Consider the following 20,822-nt stretch of genomic DNA (forward strand, 5'->3'; position numbering starts at 1 on the left):
CTGGCTTCCCCTCACCTCGCCCAAGGTTCCATTCACATGGTCTCCAGCTGCTGACCGGGCGTTCCGGGACTTCAAACATCACTTCACCACAGGACCCTTCCCGTCAGTTCGTGGTGGAGGCAGATGCTACGGATGTCGGAGTGGGGCCAGTCCTGTCTCAGCTTTCTGCCCTGGACCTCAAGCTACATCCCTGTGCCTTCTTCTCCCACCACCTCAACGCCACGGAAAATAACTACGATGTGGGGAATCGTGAGCTTCTCGCGGTGAAGATGGCGTTGAAGGAATAGAGGCACTGGCTGGAGGGGGCGGAACATCCATTCATCGTGTGGACCGACCACAAGAACCTGGAGTATCTCCGCACTGGCAAGCGCCTCAACTCCAGGCTAGCCAGATGCGCCCTGCTGTTCACACGGTTCAACTTCTCCCTCTCGTACCGGCTGGACCCAAGAATGTCAAGCCGGATGCACTGTCCCGCCGCTATAGCCCCACGGGTACCACCCCGGAGCCCGAGACCATCCTTCCCACCTCGTGCCTGGTGACGACACTCAACTGGGGTATAGGGAAACAGGTCCGGGAGGCGCAGCGGCCCCAGCCCGAACCCTGGGGGGGCCATGATAATCGGATGTTTGTGCCTGATGCTGTCCCATCCGCGGTCCTAGAGTGGGCCCATTCCTCCAGGCTTGCCTGCCACCCGATTCTGGTCGGACCCTGGCCTTCGGGCGACAACGCTTTTGGTGGCCTACGATGGTTCCGGATGTCGCCACGTTTGTCTCCGCCTGCACGGTCTGTGCTCAGAATAAGACTCCTCGGCAAGCTTCGGCTGATCTTTTGCAACCACTGCCTGTCCTGCACCGTCCCTGGTCCCACATATAACTGGATTTCGTCACGGGTCTCCCCCCGTCTGAGGGTAACACTGCCATCCTGACTGTGGTCGACCAGTTTTCCAAGGCGGCTCACTTCATTCCTCTCCCCAAACTACCCTCGGCCAAGGAGACGGCCCAGCTCATGGTGCAGCATGTCTTCCCAATCCATGGACTGCCTGTGCACATGGTCTCCGACCGGGGGCCTCAGTTCTCGTCCCAGTTCTGGGAGGGATTCTGATCCCTCATTGGGTCATCGGCCAGCCTGTCTTCTGTGTTCCACCCCTAGTCCAATGGCCAGTCGGAGCGAGCCAACCAGGATCTTGAGACTATTCTGCGCTGCCTGGTCTCTGCCAACCCCACCTCCTGGAGCCAGCAGCTGGTGTGGGTCAAATACGCCCGCAACGCCTATCTCCGTTTGAGTGTTCCCTGTGGTATCAGCCCCCACTCTTCCCCGAGTAGGAGGAAGAGGTCAGCGTACCTTCTGCCCAGATGTTTGTCCACCGCTGTCGTCGTACCTGGAGGAGAGCCCGGTCGGCCCTCCTCAAGACCACCTCCAGGTATCGACAACAAGCGGATCGCCATTGGACCCCGGCTCCCCGGTATCATCTCGGGCAGAAGGTATGGCTATCCACCCGGGATCTGCCCCTCTGTGTGGAATCCCGCAAACTCTCCCCCCGGTTTATCGGCCCATTTCCCATCTCCAAGATTATTAGCACCTCTGCTGTTCGTCTTCTGTTGCCCCATACCCTTTGTATACATCCCACCTTTCATGTGTCCAGAGTCAAACCTATGTCTCACAAGCCTTTGTCTCCTGTTTCCATTGTTACTTTGACAGTCTGCATCTGGGTCTTACCTTGATTCCTGATACCTAGTTTTTTTTTCGAGTTCCTAGTTGTCTTGAACCCATTGACGTCAGAGATTTCCGTGTTCCCAGTTGTTTTGAACACGGCATTAGTCTTATCGGAGGGAGGGAGAGAGTGAGCAGCAGAAGGTCCGCCTCTCACGGTCTCTCCTTTCCTCCGGTGAGACTGTCCAGAGAGAGGGGACACCGTCTTCCACCTGATGGAGACACTCAAGTCGCACCGCATCTGCCTCATGCACAAATTCATGTTGTTCCTATAACCAGAGAAAGTGAAAAATGCCTTAATATTAAAATAGACACGACGAGCTGCTAATAATAATAAGACGCAGGCAGGGCTACCAATAAACTTGGCTACTCATTCATTTCAGCTGCAGCCGAGTGGAAATAGGGAGAAGGGCATTTTATGTTTGTAATAGTGTTGAATAAAAACAGTGTTGACAGTGCTGAATAAAAACTTAGACATGAACTCTCATAAAAACAGCAGCTCTTCGCTGTATTCTTTGACAGTCTCTCTCTGATCATAGTCTTAAAAGTTATGACATCTCATGTATGCTTGTATCAAACTTTGCTGTGGCCGGGGGTCGTGGAAGCTGTAGGCACCTTGATTTTAGCTATCCAATTGGCCAGTGCAGCTGGCAAACTCAATTTAGCCAAAGGTCTCTCCGTCCACCGGACAAATTAAAAGATTCAAAATGGGAACACTTTGCCTACCCGGTGCGCAGGGCTTCTGAATCAAGTGCACCTACCGCCAACAGCGGGGGAAAAAAGGACCCCGAGGCTTTATCATTGGATTTCCTACAGAATTTTTGGTGATCGACTAGAATGCCTTGAAGATCGACCAGTGGATCGCAATCAACCGGTTGGTACCCACTGCTGTAGTCAGAGACTAGAAGGTCAGAGCAGAGATGGTCCAGAGGAATCATCTGGAGAGACTGAATGACTGATATCTCCTTCCATCGCACATAGCCTGTAACAACAGTATACTGTATGTAATACCTTTTCTATTTGTAAAAAAAATGATTTAATAAACGTTTAACTTGCTGGTAAACGTAATAAAATGTTGACCTGTAAATGTAATAACTTTTTACGCTAAATGTAATAAGTTATTACATAAACAAGTGGTGAGTAACAACTGTTTGTATGAATAATGTAATAATTTCAACCAACATATGAAAATTAATGCTTTTATATACTACTTTGCTCATTTTGATGCACATAAAGTATTCATGCCCCTTGACTTATTCCACTTTTTGTTGTGCTACAGCCTGAATTCTAAATGTATTAAATATATGTTTTTTCTCACCCATCTACACACAATACCCCATAATAAGAAAGAAAAACATGTTATGAGAAATTTTTGCAAATGTATTGAAAATGATATACAGAAATATCTCATATACATAAGTATTCACTACTTTGTAGAAGCCCCTTTGGCAGTGATTACAGCTGTCTTTCTGGGTAATTCTCCAAGAGCTTTCCACACCTGGATTGTGCAACATTTGCTCATAATGTTTTTCAAAATTCTTCAAGCTCTGTCAGATTGGTTGTTGGTCATTGCTAAACAACCATTTTCAGATCTTGCCATAGATTTTCAAGTAGATTTAAGTCAAAACTGTAACTTGGCCACTCAGGAACATTCACTGTCTTCTTTGTAAGAAACTCATGTGTAGATTTGGTTTTAGATTAAAGTCCTGCTGAAAGGTGAATTAATCACCCAGCGTCTGGTGGAAAGCAGAATGGACCAGGTTTTCCTCTAGGATTTTGCCTGCGCTTAGCTCCATTCCATTATATCCTGAATAACTCCCCAGCATAACTATTACAAGCATACCCATTAAATTGTGCAGCTATCACTATGCTTGAAAATATGGAGAGTGGTTCTCAGTAATGTGTTGTATTGGATTTGCCACAAACACTTTGTATTCAGGACAAAATGTTAATTGCTATGCCAACTTTTTTGCAGTATTACTTTAGTGCCTAATATTTGTATTCTGTACAGGCTGTCACACCCTGATCTGTTTCACCTGTCCTTGTGATTGTCTCCACCCCCTCCAGGTGTCGCTTGTTTTCCCCTGTCTCTCTGTGCCAGTTCTTGTATTTTTCAAGTCAACCAGCGGTTTCCTGTTCTCCTGCTTTTTGCATGATCCTTTTTCTAGTCCTCCCGGTTTTGACCCTTGCCTGTTTCTGGCCTTTGTACCCGCCTGCCTGACCATTCTGCCTGCCTTGACCACGAGCTTGCCTGCCACTCTGTACCTCCTGGACTCTGATCTGGTTTTACCTTTTGCCTGTCCACAACCATTATCTTGCCTACCCCTTTGGATTAATAAACATTGTAAGACCCCAACCATCTGCCTCCTGTGTCTGCATTTGGGTCTCGCCTTATGCCTTGATACAGGCTTCCTTCTTTTCACTCTGTCAATTAGGTTAGTATTGTGGAGTCAGCAATGTTGTTGATACATCCTCAGTTTTCTCCTATCACAGCCATTCAACTCTGTAACTGTTTCAAAGTCACCATTCGCCTCATGGTGAAATCCCTGAGTGGTTTCCTTCCTCTCTGGCAACTGAGTTAGGAAGACACCTGTATCTTTGTAGCGACTGGGTGTATTGATACAACATCCAAAGTGTAATTAATAACTTCACCATGCTCAAAGTGATATTCAATGTCTGATTTTTATTATCCATCTACCAATACATCTGCATTGCTTGCTGTTTGGGGTTTTAGGCTGGGTTTCTGTACAGAACGTTGTGCCATCGGCTGATGTAAAAAGGGCTTTATAAATACATTTGATTGATTGAATAGATGCCTTTCTTTGCGAGGAATTGGAAAACCTTCCTGGTCTTTGTGGTTGAATCTGTGTCTGAAATTCACTGCTCGACTGAGGGACCTTACAGATAATTGTGTGTGTGGGATACAGACATAAGGCAGTCACTCAAAAATCAAGTTAAACACTATCATTGCACAGAGTGAGTCCATGCAACTTATTATGTGACTTGTTAAGCACATTTTTACTTCTGAACTTATTTAGGCTTGCCATAACAAAGGGGTTGAATACTTATTGACTCAATAAATTTCAGCTTTTCCTTTTTGATTAATTTGTTTAAAAAAAATTGAAAAACATATTCCCACTTTAACATTATGGGGTATTGTGTGTAGGCCAGTGACAAACCAATCTCAATGTAATCCATTTTAAATTCAGGCTGTAACACATCAAAATGTGGAGAAAGTTAAGTGGTGTGAATACTGTCTGAAGGCACTGTACCACCCCCCACTGCCAATTACAACACAAATAAACTCATGCACATCATACAGGAATACTCATACATAGACACAGTTTGTCCCAAGGACATTGCATCATGGTCTCCTGGAGGTTTACACTTGTTGGTGTACTATTTTTGTGAGAACTTCTGGTATACACACACATATTTTAACATACTGTAGTTTGAAATGACATGTTTTACATTTCCTATGTTTACTCATACAGTAATTATTGATTAACATGTCCTCACTTGGGATTTAAACTCACAACCTCTTGATTCACAGGGTTCCAACCTTCCTGCTATGCCACCATGTCTGTATGTATGACTGATTTCACCTGTATGCTTATTGCACTTCAAAGTAATATCAGCTCTGTTAAAAACACACTCAAGAAAAATGATTCTATTTATCACAGTGATTCAGGAGTAAAATTAAAACAGATTATACCACAGCGTCGGTGAATACTAATTTCTGATTGGCTAGAAAGGCACTCTAGAATGGACATTAAAACTAGATAAGGGGACAATTGTGAAAAGATATCGGGACACCTTGCAATCATGACTTAATAAGCGCTTACACATGCAGACTGTACTTGCCACAAAGTTACAGAAAGGTAAACCAACAACCACACAAACTGTAATTGGATACATTGTAAACACAGGTCCAACGTGTCCCAACACTTATACTTAGCTAGTTGGCTAGCTAGCATGTATTTGATTTTGCACAGACATATTTTTTGGGAGGATTTGATGACCTAGCGTGGTGAATGATGAACATGAAATTCTCTGGTCCCTACTGTTGCAGTCATGACGCAAGTGGCACTAAGCTGCCAAATCCTCCCACATGTTTGTAGTTACACCAGCTGTTTTCAGCAACTGGTATTTTTTAATTCAGTTGTCATTTTGCCAGGTTTGCTAGCAACAAACTATTTAGCTAGCTTCTACCCTAGTAATTGATATGCAATGTGATCTCCTCGTAATGAACAGTGTTGAGTGTCCTGACAAGAAGGGAAACTTTTCTAGCTATGCCAGGCATAATCGGGTATTATCAGCTCATTGTTATGGATGTATTAAAATAAATGTCAATAGAAACAGCTACTTTGCTGTTATTCTGGTTTAGTATTTAGGTTTAGTCTAAAAATACCTTTTAACCTCAGTCACATTTTAATCATTTCATCCTTCATTAACTGTAGTATTTCACAGTCGACTAAAACGCTGGACACTTTAATCACATAATAGTCAGTGCATTTTCTTCTATTAAAAAATGAATATTTAGACTACCTTCCATCACGTTTACAGTGCATTCAGAAAGAATTCAGACCCCTTGACTTTTTCCACATTTTGTTAAGTTACATCCTTATTCTAAAATGTATTAAATTGTTTTTTCCCCTCATCATTCGACACACAACACCCCATAATGACAAAGCAAAAAAATGTTTTTTAGACATTTTTGCAAATGTATTATCAATTAAAAACGTAAATATCACATTTACATAAGTATTCAGACTCTTTACTAAGTACTTTGTTGAAGCACCCTTGGCAGTAATTACAGCCTCGAGTCTTCTTGTGTATGACACTACAAGCTTGGCACACTTGTATTTAGGGAGTTTCTCCCATTCTTCTCTGCAGATCCTCTCAAGCTCTGTAAGGTTGGATGGGGAGTGTCAGTGCACAGCTATTTTCAGGTCTCTCCAGAGATGTTAGATCGGGTTCAAGTCCGGGCTCTGGATGGGCCACTCAAGGATATTCAGAGACTTGTCCCAAAGCCACTCCTGCATTGTCTTGGCTGTGTACTTAGGGTCATTGTCCTGTTGGAAGGTGAACCTTCGCCACAGTCTGAGGTCCGGGGGTGCTCTGTAGCAGGTTTTCATCAAGAATCTCTCTGTACTTTGCTCCGTTCATCTTTCCCTCGATCCTGACTAGTCTCCCAGTCCCTGCCACTGAAAAACATCCCCACAGCATGATGCTGCCACCACCATGCTTCACCGTAGGAATGGCGCCAGGTTTCCTCCAGATGTGACGCTTGGCATTCAGGCCAAAGAGTTCAATCTTGGTTTCATCAGACCAGAGAATCTTGTTTCTCTTGGTCTGAGTCCTTTAGGTGGCTTTTGGCAAACCCCAAGCGGGCTGTCATGTGCCTTTTACTGAGGAGTGGCTTCCGTCTAGCCACTCTACCATAAAGGCCTGATTGGTGGAGTGCTGCAGAGATGGTTGTCCTTCTAGAAGTTTCTCCCATCTCCACAGAGGAACTCTAGAGCTCTGTCAGAGTGACCATCGGGTTGTTGGTCACCTCCCTCACCAAGACCCTTCTCCCCTGATTGCTCAGTTTGGTAGGGCGGCTAGCCCTAGGAAGAGTCTTGGTGGTTCCGAACTTCTTCCATTTAAGAATGATGGAGGCCACTGTGTTCTTGGGGACCTTCAATGCTGCAGATATTTTTAGTACCTTTCCCTAAATCTGTGCCTCGACACAATCCTGTCTCGGTGCTCTACGGGCAATACCTTCAAACTCATGGCTTGGTTTTTTCTCTGACATGCACTGTCAACTGTGCGACCTTATATAGACATGTGTGTGCCTTTCAAAATCATTTCCAATCAATTGAGTTTACCACAAGTGGACTCCAATCAAGTTGTAGAAACATCTTAATTTAGGATGATCAATGGAAACAGGATACACCTGAACTCAATTTTGAGTCTCCTAGCAAAGAGTCTGAATACTTATGTAAATAAGTATGTATTTCTCTTTTTTATTTCTTATAAATTTGCAAACATTTCTAAAAACCTGTTTTTCGCTTTGTCATTATGGGTTATTGTGTGTAGATTGATGAGGGAAAAAATTATTTAATACATTTTAGAATGAGGCTGTAATTAACAAAATATGGAAAAAGTCTAAGGGTCTGAATACTTTCTGAATGCACTGTAGATGGCCTTGCCAAAATAGGCCTACTATGCCCTCATATACCTTAGCTGGCAACATTGATATTGTGGTAGATTGTAAAGTCTTGACTGAAGGTTAAACAATTTACAACTCTTATTTGAACCCCATCATTACCATGAAGGGCTTGTCGTTGTGAGATGTATTGACATGTTGAAATCACAAGCTGTCTGTTTAAGCAACTAGCACACAGCTCAGACACCCATACATACCCCACAAGACATGCCACTAGGGTTCACTTCACAGTCCCAAAGTCCAGAACAGACTACGCAAAATGCACAGTACTACATAGAGCCATGACTACATGTAACTCTACTCCACATCATGCAACTCAGTCAAGCAGTAAAATCAGATTTCAAAAACAGATCAAACGGGCCTCCCCATTTTGGCGCAGCGGTCTAAGGCACTGCGTCGCAGTGCTACACGCGTCACTACAGATCCGGGTTCAATCCCAGGCTGTATCATAACTGGCCCTGATTGGGAGTCCCATATGGCGGTGCACAATTGGCCCAGCGTCGTCCGAGTTAGGGGAGGGTTTGGCCGGGTGGGCTGTACTTGGCTCATTGCGCTCTAGCGACTCCCTGTGGCGGGCCAGTGCCTGCAGGCTGAGCCTCAGACGTCAGGTGAATGGTGTTTCCTCCAACACATTGGTGCAGGTGGCTTCCGGGTTAAGCGGGCGGGTGTTAAGAAGCGCGTTTTGGTGGGTCATGTTTCGGATAACGCAAGACTCAACCTTTGCCTCCCGAGCCAGTTGGGGAGTTGCCGCGATGAGACAAGAATGAAATTGAGGAGAAAAAGGGAGTAAAACACACACACAAAAAAGAGAAAACTACACCTCATGGAACAGCGTGGGCTGTGAAGAGACCCACACAGCATTCACTAACACACACACTCTACACACACATTTTAATATTGTTATTTTGCTGTATTATTGATTTTGTATTGTAGATATGATATGGTAGAGTAGTCTATACTAATGTGTTGTGTTATGTATTGTTTTATTGTATGTAATTATGATTGGACCCCAGCAAGATTAGCTGCTGCCTTGCCGGGGGGGGGGGGGTAATAACAGTGCTTTCTATGAAAAGGGGAAAATGTGCACTTTCCAAAAATATTACTGTACTCCTAATATTCAACAAATAGCATTAGTTTTTCCCAAAGGAATAAGCAGCCGCAACTCACATTTGCGGACCGCGGCGCAAGAGAGGCAAAACAGATGAATGAATTACAGAGCACATGTGTAACGGCTGTCTCTCTCCTCATCCTCGGACGAGGAGAGGAGAGAAGGATCATCAGACCAAAATGCAGCAGTAGGGAAATAGGCCATCTCTTTTATTTCAATACGACGATGATGGCAACACGGAAAAACAAAACACCTTCAAAAATACAAAACAAGAAAACGAAGTAGACGAAACCTGAACATAAACTTACATAATTAAACGTAACACTTACGGACAGGAACAGACTACATCGAAACGACACGAACAACCGAACAGTCCCGTATGGTGCAAGACATAACACAGATACGGAAGACAATCACCCACAAACAAACAGTGAGAACACCCTACCTAAATATGACTCTTAATTAGAGGAGAACGCAAAACACCTGCCTCTAATTAAGAGCCATACCAGGCAACCACAACCAACATAGAAACAGATAACATAGACTGCCCACCCAAAACACATGCCCTGACCTAAACACATACAAAAACAACATAAAACAGGTCAGGACCGTTACAGAACCCCCCCCTCAAGGTGCGAACGCCGGGCGCACCAGCACAAAGTCCAGGGGAGGGTCTGGGTGGGCAGTTGACCACGGTGGTGGCTCAGGCTCTGGACGCTGCCCCCACACCACCATAGTCACTCCCCGCTTCTGTCTTCCCCTTCCAATGACCACCCTAAAACTAACTTCCCCTAAATGAACGGCCAGCACCGGGAGAAGGGGCAGCACCGGGACAAGGGGCAGCACCGGGATAAGGGGCAGCACCGGGATAAGGGGCAGCACCGGGATAAGGGGCAGCACCGGGATAAGGGGCAGCACCGGGATAAGGGGCAGCACCGGGACAAGGGGCAGCACCGGGACAAGGGGCAGCACCGGGACAAGGGGCAGCACCGGGACAAGGGGCAGCACCGGGACAAGGGGCAGGTCCCGGCTGAGGGACTCTGGCAGATCCTGGCTGAGGGACTCTGGCAGATCCTGGCTGAGGGACTCTGGCAGATCCTGGCTGAGGGACTCTGGCAGATCCTGGCTGAGGGACTCTGGCAGGTCCTGGCTGAGGGACTCTGGCAGGTCCTGGCTGAGGGACTCTGGCAGGTCCTGGCTGAGGGACTCTGGCAGGTCCTGGCTGAGGGACTCTGGCAGGTCCTGGCTGAGGGACTCTGGCAGGTCCTGGCTGAGGGACTCTGGCAGGTCCTGGCTGAGGGACTCTGGCAGGTCCTGGCTGAGGGACTCTGGCAGGTCCTGGCTGGACGGCTCTGGCAGGTCCTGGCTGGACGGCTCTGGCAGGTCCTGGCTGGACGGCTCTGGCAGGTCCTGGCTGGACGGCTCTGGCAGGTCCTGGCTGGACGGCTCTGGCAGGTCCTGGCTGGACGGCTCTGGCAGGTCCTGGCTGGACGGCTCTGGCAGGTCATAGCAGGACGGCTCTGGCAGGTCATAGCAGGACGGCTCTGGCAGGTCATAGCAGGACGGCTCTGGCAGGTCATAGCAGGACGGCTCTGGCTGGTCATGGCAGGACGGCTCTGGCTGGTCATGGCAGGACGGCTCTGGCTGGTCATGGCAGGACGGCTCTGGCTGGTCATGGCAGGACGGCTCTGGCTGGTCATGGCAGGACGGCTCTGGCTGGTCATGGCAGGACGGCTCTGGCTGGTCATGGCAGGACGGCTCTGGCTGATCATGGCAGGACAGCTCTGGCTGATCATGGCAGGACAGCTCTGGCTGGTCATGGCAGGACGGCTCTGTAGGGAGGAGAAGGAGAGACAGCCTGGTGCGTGGTCTAGGCACTGGCTGCGCTGGAGAGGAGGAAACAGCTGGAGAGAGAACCCGGAGAGACAGCCTGGTACGGGGGGCTGCCACCGGAGGACTGGTACATGGAGGTGGCACCGGGTCTACCGGACCGTGAAGGAGGACACGTGCTCTTGAGCACCGAGCCTGCCCAACCTTACCAGGTTGAATGGTGCCCGTAGCCCTACCAGTGCGGCGAGGTGGAATAGCCCGCACTGGGCTATACTGGCAAACCGGGGACACCACTCGTAAGGCTGGTGCCATGTATGCCGGCCCGAGGAGACGTACTGGAGGCCAGATACGTTGGGCCGGCTTCATGACATCCAGCTCGATGCCCAACTTAGCCCTCCCAGTGCGGCAAGGTGGAATAGCCCGCACTGGGCTAAGCACGCGTACTGGGGACACCGTGCGCTTTACCGCATAACACGGTGTCTTACCAGTACGACGCCTTCTACCTCCACGGTAAGCACGGGGAGTTGGCTCGGGTATCCTACCCGGCTTTGCCACACTCCTCGTGTGCCCCCCCCCAAGAAATTTTTGGGTCTGACTCACGGGCTCCCAACCGCGTCGACGCGCTGCCTCCTCATACCAGCGCCTCTCAGCCTTCGCTGCTTCCAACTCCTCCTTGGGACGGCGATATTCCCCTGGCTGAGCCCAAGGTCCTCTACCATCCAGGATCTCCTCCCAAGTCCAGGAGTCCTTGTTGCTCTGTTGAGCATTCCCTTGCCGCTTGGTCTTAGCGTGGTGGGTGATTCTGTAACGGCTGTCTCTCTCCTCATCCTCGGACGAGGAGAGGAGAGAAGGATCATCAGACCAAAATGCAGCAGTAGGGAAATAGGCCATCTTTTTATTATTAACGACGATGATGGCAACACGGAAAAACAAAACACCTTCAAAAATACAAAACAAGAAAACGAAGTAGACGAAACCTGAACATAAACTTACATAATTAAACGTAACACTTACGGACAGGAACAGACTACATCGAAACGACACGAACAACCGAACAGTCCCGTATGGTGCAAGACATAACACAGATACGGAAGACAATCACCCACAAACAAACAGTGAGAACACCCTACCTAAATATGACTCTTAATTAGAGGAGAACGCAAAACACCTGCCTCTAATTAAGAGCCATACCAGGCAACCACAACCAACATAGAAACAGATAACATAGACTGCCCACCCAAAACACATGCCCTGACCTAAACACATACAAAAACAACATAAAACAGGTCAGGACCGTTACAGAACCCCCCCCTCAAGGTGCGAACGCCGGGCGCACCAGCACAAAGTCCAGGGGAGGGTCTGGGTGGGCAGTTGACCACGGTGGTGGCTCAGGCTCTGGACGCTGCCCCCACACCACCATAGTCACTCCCCGCTTCTGTCTTCCCCTTCCAATGACCACCCTAAAACTAACTTCCCCTAAATGAACGGCCAGCACCGGGAGAAGGGGCAGCACCGGGACAAGGGGCAGCACCGGGATAAGGGGCAGCACCGGGATAAGGGGCAGCACCGGGATAAGGGGCAGCACCGGGATAAGGGGCAGCACCGGGATAAGGGGCAGCACCGGGACAAGGGGCAGCACCGGGACAAGGGGCAGCACCGGGACAAGGGGCAGCACCGGGACAAGGGGCAGCACCGGGACAAGGGGCAGGTCCCGGCTGAGGGACTCTGGCAGATCCTGGCTGAGGGACTCTGGCAGATCCTGGCTGAGGGACTCTGGCAGATCCTGGCTGAGGGACTCTGGCAGATCCTGGCTGAGGGACTCTGGCAGGTCCTGGCTGAGGGACTCTGGCAGGTCCTGGCTGAGGGACTCTGGCAGGTCCTGGCTGAGGGACTCTGGCAGGTCCTGGCTGAGGGACTCTGGCAGGTCCTGGCTGAGGGACTCTGGCAGGTCCTGGCTGAGGGACTCTGGCAGGTCCTGGCTGAGGGACTCTGGCAGGTCCTGGCTGAGGGACTCTGGCAGGTCCTGGCTGAGGGACTCTGGCAGGTCCTGGCTGGACGGCTCTGGCAGGTCCTGGCTGGACGGCTCTGGCAGGTCCTGGCTGGACGGCTCTGGCAGGTCCTGGCTGGACGGCTCTGGCAGGTCCTGGCTGGACGGCTCTGGCAGGTCCTGGCTGGACGGCTCTGGCAGGTCCTGGCTGGACGGCTCTGGCAGGTCCTGGCTGGACGGCTCTGGCAGGTCATAGCAGGACGGCTCTGGCAGGTCATAGCAGGACGGCTCTGGCAGGTCATAGCAGGACGGCTCTGGCAGGTCATAGCAGGACGGCTCTGGCAGGTCATAGCAGGACGGCTCTGGCTGGTCATGGCAGGACGGCTCTGGCTGGTCATGGCAGGACGGCTCTGGCTGGTCATGGCAGGACGGCTCTGGCTGGTCATGGCAGGACGGCTCTGGCTGGTCATGGCAGGACGGCTCTGGCTGGTCATGGCAGGACGGCTCTGGCTGATCATGGCAGGACAGCTCTGGCTGATCATGGCAGGACAGCTCTGGCTGGTCATGGCAGGACGGCTCTGTAGGGAGGAGAAGGAGAGACAGCCTGGTGCGTGGTCTAGGCACTGGCTGCGCTGGAGAGGAGGAAACAGCTGGAGAGAGAACCCGGAGAGACAGCCTGGTACGGGGGGCTGCCACCGGAGGACTGGTACATGGAGGTGGCACCGGGTCTACCGGACCGTGAAGGAGGACACGTGCTCTTGAGCACCGAGCCTGCCCAACCTTACCAGGTTGAATGGTGCCCGTAGCCCTACCAGTGCGGCGAGGTGGAATAGCCCGCACTGGGCTATACTGGCAAACCGGGGACACCACTCGTAAGGCTGGTGCCATGTATGCCGGCCCGAGGAGACGTACTGGAGGCCAGATACGTTGGGCCGGCTTCATGACATCCAGCTCGATGCCCAACTTAGCCCTCCCAGTGCGGCAAGGTGGAATAGCCCGCACTGGGCTAAGCACGCGTACTGGGGACACCGTGCGCTTTACCGCATAACACGGTGTCTTACCAGTACGACGCCTTCTACCTCCACGGTAAGCACGGGGAGTTGGCTCGGGTATCCTACCCGGCTTTGCCACACTCCTCGTGTGCCCCCCCCCAAGAAATTTTTGGGTCTGACTCACGGGCTCCCAACCGCGTCGACGCGCTGCCTCCTCATACCAGCGCCTCTCAGCCTTCGCTGCTTCCAACTCCTCCTTGGGACGGCGATATTCCCCTGGCTGAGCCCAAGGTCCTCTACCATCCAGGATCTCCTCCCAAGTCCAGGAGTCCTTGTTGCTCTGTTGAGCATTCCCTTGCCGCTTGGTCTTAGCGTGGTGGGTGATTCTGTAACGGCTGTCTCTCTCCTCATCCTCGGACGAGGAGAGGAGAGAAGGATCATCAGACCAAAATGCAGCAGTAGGGAAATAGGCCATCTTTTTATTATTAACGACGATGATGGCAACACGGAAAAACAAAACACCTTCAAAAATACAAAACAAGAAAACGAAGTAGACGAAACCTGAACATAAACTTACATAATTAAACGTAACACTTACGGACAGGAACAGACTACATCGAAACGACACGAACAACCGAACAGTCCCGTATGGTGCAAGACATAACACAGATACGGAAGACAATCACCCACAAACAAACAGTGAGAACACCCTACCTAAATATGACTCTTAATTAGAGGAGAACGCAAAACACCTGCCTCTAATTAAGAGCCATACCAGGCAACCACAACCAACATAGAAACAGATAACATAGACTGCCCACCCAAAACACATGCCCTGACCTAAACACATACAAAAACAACATAAAACAGGTCAGGACCGTTACAACATGTGAAAATAGAGTTTCTGATATGATCAAAGAAAAAATAGCCTACATGAAAGTAAGAGAGAGAGAAAACATTGTTGTTTCTAGTTGAAGTTAGTTACAAGTTAGTGTCCTGGCTTCGCATCATTTCAAAAGATTGACTTGTGACTGGAGCGAATGCCTGGGAGCTACTGTATGTGGGAGAGCCGGGCAGATCAGCTCAATCAGACCATGCAACTGAAAGACATCAATTCTGCCAATGAGAGGATTGCATGAAATATTCTGAACGAATGCATTCTTGTGATTGGACAAAACAGATGAAAAGGAGCTTCATGTCAAACCAAATGTCCATTAGTCTCACGTGGAATTCTTGTCTCGTAGCTAAAATGTAGCTAGCTAGATACAAATCCCCCTAGATACAACCATGTCTCATAGTCACTTCAGGAGATTTGTAAATGAAAGAGGAAAATAATAATATGAATTGAATGGAGTTTCCCATCTTCCCATTTAGAGTTTCTGGCACAGCACATAACTCTCTTGGGTAGGGGGCAGTATTTTCACATCTGAATGAAAAGCGTGCCCAGAGTAAACTTCCTGCTACTCTGGCCCAGATGCTAATATATGCATGTTATTGGTAGTATTGGATAGAAAACACTCTGAACTTTCTAAAGCTGTTTGAATGATGTCTGTGAGTATAACAGAACTCATATGGCAGGCAAAAATCTGAAGAAAAAATCCAACCAGGAAGTGGGAAATCTGAGGTTTGTAGTTTTTCAAGTCATTGCCTATCGAATATACAGTGTCTATGAGGTCATATTGCACTTCCTAAGGCTTCCACTAGATGTCAACAGTCTTTAGAACCTTGTTTGATGCTTATACTGTGAAGGAGGGGGGAATGAGAGCTGTTTGAGTCAGGGGTCTGGCAGAGTGCCACAAGCTCAGTCTTGCACACTCCCGTGAGAGTTAGATGCCTTCCATTGCATTTCTACAGAAAAAATAATTCTCCGGTTGAAACATTATTGAAGATTTATGATAAAAACATCCTAAAGATTGATTCTATACTCCGTTTGACATGTTTCTACGAACTGTAATATGACTTTTCGTCTGAACTTTCGCCTGGCCTTGCCCGCACCTCTTGAGTTTGGATTTGTGTACTAAACGCGCAAACAAAAAGGAGGTATTTGGACATAAATGATGAACTTTATCGAACAAAACAAACATTTATTGTGGAACTGGAATTCCTGGGAGTGCATTCTGATGAAGATCATCAATGGTAAGTGAATATTTATAATGCTATTTCTGACTTCTGTTGACACCACAACATGGCAGGTATGGCTTGTTTTTGTGTCTGAGCGCCGTACTCAGATTATTGCATGGTGTGCTTTTTCCGTAAAGTTTTTTTGAAATCTGACAGGAGAAGTTTATCTAAAGTTCCATGTAAAACACGTGTATCTTTTATCAATGTTTATTATGAGTATTTCTGTAAATTGATGTGGCTCTCTGCAAAATCACCGGATGTTTTGGAGGCAAAACATTACTGAAGATAACGTGCCCATGTAAACTAAGAGTTTTGGATATAAATATGAACCTTATCGAACAAAAGATACATGTATTGTGTAACATGAAGTCCTATGAGTGTCATCTGATGAAGATCATCAAAGGTTAGTGATTCATTTTATCTCTATTTCTCCTTTTTGTGACTCCTCTCTTTGGCTGGAAAAATGGCTGTGTTTTTCTGTGACTAGGTACTGACCTAACATAATCAGATGGTGTGCTTTCGCCGTAAAGCCTTTTTGAAATCGGACACTGTGGTGGGATTAACAACAAGTTTATCTTTAAAATTATGTAAAATACTTGTATGTTTGAGGAATTTTAATTATGAGATTTCTGTTGTTTGAATTTGGCGCCCTGCACTTTCACTGGCTGTTGTCAAGTCGATCCCATTAACAGGATCTCAGCCGATCTCAGCCGTAAGAAGTTAAATTGCCAACCATTTCAACATGTAGCAACAGCTCCATGCTTTCTGGTCTAATATACATTTTGTCGGAAGTGGGTTTTATACTGGAGTAGAAAAGGGGGTGTTCCATGACGCTGATGTAAATGTCTGTGCTCACAGGGGCGTGGCCACTGACTGATCAGAAGTTACTATGAAAAACATAAGTTTACCATTCAACATTTTATTACGTTTACCGGCAAGTTATTATAATTACCTGGTTTATTACATAAAAAATAAAAAAATTATTACAAATAGAAAACATATTCGATTTACCGGTGTAATTACATTTACCGTTGTTACAGAGCCTATCAAAGAGGAGGTTTAGAGCATCAAATGGAGAAGGATGCGAATCACTGAGCTCTTCCATAGCCAATCAGGGCACCCCCAGAACCTTCAATACATTGACATGATCACCCCCATAATGTGTTAGTTGGTCTAGTCCTTCCCATAACCTTAACCTTAACCCTTTAACCTAACTATAAAGCTTAACCCTAACCTTAACCCTAACCGCTAATTGTGATGGACATCCACAAAATAATTCATACCATACAAAAAGTAACATATCATACTAAATGGAGTGTCTCGGATTTACGTACAGAATTATATGAAATGTTCTGAGACCAGGTTGTTGCACCATGCAGCCAATCAGTCTGTCAAGTTCAATTGTAGCCTTATAGTTCCCAATCTGAGAGGGTTCCATACAGAACAAAGCATTCCACCAATATTCTATCTGCTCTATTTGCCAGTGTAAGACAAAGCATTCCTCTCCCTTCTATCAGTTCTAGATCTAAGATTCTAAGACGTTCAGACATTCTGAAGGCTCTGCAGTGGTGCCATGAGTCACTGAGCAAAACATGCATACGTACATGCACGCACACGCAGACACACACACACACACGCACGCAATACAGACACACAGAGCTCTGACAGAGGACTGACCCCTGTGGTCAGCCCCTCGTTAGAGGGAGCAGAAGGAGTCTTTGAGCTAGTGGTGGGTCACCGAGACACAGAGACACAGCCAACGGGGGAAAGACAGATGCTCCGGCTAAAGGAGCTAAGCACGCTTAAGCATGGGAGGGCTAACCTTGCCAAGTTTAAAACGAGAGGAACCCCAGTACATCATCAGCAACATGAGAAGAAAGTGAATGTGCACAGCGGTCACACAGTGTCCAGGCCTCAGCCTGATCATTGCTGAGGTGGTGGTGATACAGCCTTGCTGGCTTTCACATAGGAAGACCGTGCTGCTGCAGCAACACAGAGATACAAAACTAGAGAGCTTCTCAAGGCTCCTCAACGCTGAGTAGCCTATTCACGCTGTAACAACACTATAGCTAACATCTCAATTTGAGGATTAGCATTGCTCTCCTCACCACAATGCAACACTGTCACAGGCTCACAATGCCTAGATTATGGTTCTTCCCAGTAAGTAGGCTACTATCACATCACTTCCCAGTAAGTAGGCTACTATCACATCACTTCCCAGTAAGTAGGCTACTATCACATCACTTCCCAGGAAGTAGGCTACTATCACATCACTTCCCAGTAAGTAGGCTACTATCACATCACTTCCCAGTAAGTAGGCTACTATCACATCACTTCCCAGTAAGTAGGCTACTATCACATCACTTCCCAGGAAGTAGGCTACTATCACATCACTTCCCAGTAAGTAGGCTACTATCACATCACTTCCCAGTAAGTAGGCTACTATCACATCACTTCCCAGTAAGTAGGCTACTATCACATCACTTCCCAGTAAGTAGGCTACTATCACATCACTTCCCAGTAAGTAGGCTACTATCACATCACTTCCCAGTAAGTAGGCTACTATCACATCACTTCCCTGTAAGTAGGCTACTATCACATCACTTCCCAGTAAGTAGGCTACTATCACATCACTTCCCAGTAAGTAGACTACTATCACATCACTTCCCAGTAAGTAGGCTACTATCACATCACTTCCCAGTAAGTAGGCTACTATCACATCACTTCCCAGTAAGTAGGCTACTATCACATCATCCTAAAGTAGCAGGTGTAGAAGAAATGCCTGGAACCAAATCCCCACATTCTGTTCTTGATGAGAATTTTAAAAACTGTTGGGGAGGTTATTTTCTGCACTGTTCAACCAATCCAGTAAATGTGAAGTAGGAGTTAAGACATAGTGTCTCATTGTTAACGTCCAAAAGTGGAAGTCAGGCTCTATCTTCAATTTCCCCTATAAACCTGAATGTATGGTAGTTGTTGGCAACTCTGCTAAGTTGCTATCACACCAACGCAAGCGTGGATGCTTGACTGTTTCTGCACTGAACATTCAAAACATGCTACAGTGTTGCTTTGCCAAATAGACCAGAGCAAAAAAAAAGCATAAACATGCACCTTCACCATCCACTCGCAACTTGTGTGTTTCTATTCAATAACTTCGTAGTACTACGAATTTTATTAAAACGTACTTTAGAGGTGTTCTGTTGATGGCACGGAGACGCTTTGATTTATTTTGGACTGACTGTGCTGTCGCTCGAGATAAAGAGAAAACTGAATAGGCTATTATTCTGTATGTTCTTCAACATTATATTAGTCATTTGATATGTACAGTATTCATAGATTGCATGTGCCCTTTCCCTTCAGCACTATTAGCCTACTCTCATGATTGCGTTCATATGAACTGTGGACTGTTTCCTTCCTCAGTCTACTCTACTTGACACGGCTGCTGGGTGAGTCGGATGTGTGTGCGTGCGCGTGAGCGACAGTGTGCGCCGGTGGCATCAACTATAGGTTATACACCTGCCCGCCAGCCGTTCTCCTCAGCAGCGTATGATGAAGGTAGGCTGTGGGTATCCTATATTCACCAGGAGAAGCCGTGGGGTTTCTCCACCTAAAGGTTGAACTAAGCTGAGTTTCCCGTCACTTTAGCTGAGATAAAACCAAAACACAAGCTACCGTTTTAATCAGGGGGCTGTCAATGGAGCATGAACCATGCCCCTGTTTGATCCCGTAAACTATGGGAATAATCCATGAGGTGTCTCAAAACGAGATGGGGGGGGGGGAGTAACTCTAGACCTATAATCATGCTAAATGGCATATAAATGCGTATCTCCATCCCACACACAGTTAGTGTGTCTAATGAGATAAAAACGGAAAACCAAACCTAAACAACCGCTCAAGCGACATCATGCATTTTGAAGCCCTTTCAACGACAGGTAAACACAAGGTTTAATCCGCCCAATTTTTAGGTCAGACAACAAACACATTTTATCTGATAGTGCGACAGATAAATATAAATGCGCATTTACCTACCTCAATTAGCGGAGGAGAGCGAGCGTTTTTATTTCTTTCTCTCTGCTGGCGGAGAGATGCTGAGATGTGGGTTCACTCCGGCCAGAAGGGATGTGTAGACGGCTGATCATGCGCAAGAGACACACTGATGCAGCCCGCTCAGAACGCCCTGTAATAAAGGAGACCACACGGGATTTTCAGATAATAGAAGCGTCTCTAGCCTCATCTGACAGATCTTTGTTGTCCCTCCCTCTCTCTCTACCTCGCTCTCTCTCTCCCCCTCTCTCTCTATCTCCGTTTGTCGTCGCTCACGCTCTGTTTCCTGTCTCCCCCCCTTCTGCGCCACTCAATTTAGTCAAGCTGCAGCCCTTGTCGCATTAGGATGTCCTCTCTCTCTATCTCCCTCTCATTCTCTAAAAGCAGCCCGCTTCTTTTTCTTTCGCTGCTATACCCCTTTCCCACTTTTCTCCTCCCCTTCTCTCACCTTCTGTTCTCTTCTCCTCTAGAATGAAACGAAGAAAAACAAAACGCGCCTGCCTCTCATACGCAGCAGCTACTCATTTTAGAATAGGAGCATCGGTGATTCCCCTCCCTCCCCTTTCTCCCTTTCTCTCCCCCTCGCTGTTTCTCGACCGTGTGTGCTGCGCACCCGCCCCCCATCCCCCATACCTCCCTTCACACCTCACTAATGAACATCTCATGCCCCAATATGCACACAATGTCATCACGGAGTGGGACCGGCTGTCGCTCTGGGTGCTCAAGCGCTCTCCTTAAAATTATTTCCTACGACTTTATTACACCAGTCTCATCTAGGAGTCTAGGCCTACACACACCTGAGCCCCGCTCCCAGCC

General features: G+C 47.7%; 1 protein-coding gene across 3 annotated transcripts in view; it reads right to left on the reverse strand.

Moving 5' to 3' along the window:
• The window catches only part of cntn2 (contactin 2), a 77,988-nt gene extending 57,429 nt beyond the window's left edge, over positions 1-20,559 (reverse strand). The window contains exons 1-2 of one of the 3 annotated variants that reach the window (XM_071336283.1): positions 20,455-20,559; positions 19,992-20,139 (exon numbers count right to left, since the gene is read on the reverse strand). The gene's annotated coding sequence lies outside the window, so the exon portion shown is untranslated. Of the gene's footprint in view, positions 1-19,991; positions 20,411-20,454 lie in introns of those variants that run through there. The other 2 variants (XM_071336284.1, XM_071336282.1) reach the window with 2 other exon arrangements.
• Positions 20,560-20,822: the final 263 nt, after the last annotated feature.

Source organism: Salvelinus alpinus, chromosome 12 (genome assembly GCF_045679555.1).
Source record: "Salvelinus alpinus chromosome 12, SLU_Salpinus.1, whole genome shotgun sequence".
In the NCBI taxonomy this organism is placed as follows: Eukaryota; Metazoa; Chordata; class Actinopteri; order Salmoniformes; family Salmonidae; genus Salvelinus; species Salvelinus alpinus.